The following is a 518-nucleotide window of genomic DNA, read 5'->3' as shown; positions in this document are numbered from 1 at the left end:
ATCCTGCGGTGCACACCCCGATCAATCGGACAGAGGCTTGGATCCCTCCCTCGCTCTTACGACCAGGGAGGCATTCCAAGGTTGGGCGAACACCAGTCTGTTCACAAAAGACTCAGATTCCTCCCACCAAGAAGTGAGTCTTCCTATTGTAAAAGGACCGAAGGTTTGTATGCCGTGTCGGAACAAATGACAATTTGTCCAAAATTGCATTTTTCCTAACTATACAAACCTGAGGTCCTTTTACACATAGCCCCACCTCATGCCACCCCTCACTCTGCAGTTTTTGCTTGGGCCAAAAGCAAAAGTGATTTGTTTACCTACCAGTCGCGCGCGCGCGCCTGTCGGACAAGCAGTTAACTACCGAACCCCTTGTTCGAAAGCTTACGACCTATCCAGCTGCCGCTAGTACCTTCCTATTGTAAAAGGACCTCAGGTTTGTATAGTTAGGAAAAATGCAATTTTGGACAAATTGTCATATTTGATTGTTCATAAGTAGAGTGGTGACTGTATTCATTTGA

The sequence above is a fragment of the Macrobrachium nipponense genome, chromosome 22, assembly GCF_015104395.2.
Source record: "Macrobrachium nipponense isolate FS-2020 chromosome 22, ASM1510439v2, whole genome shotgun sequence".
Lineage (NCBI taxonomy): Eukaryota > Metazoa > Arthropoda > Malacostraca > Decapoda > Palaemonidae > Macrobrachium > Macrobrachium nipponense.
Note: the sequence above shows the minus strand (reverse complement) of the source record.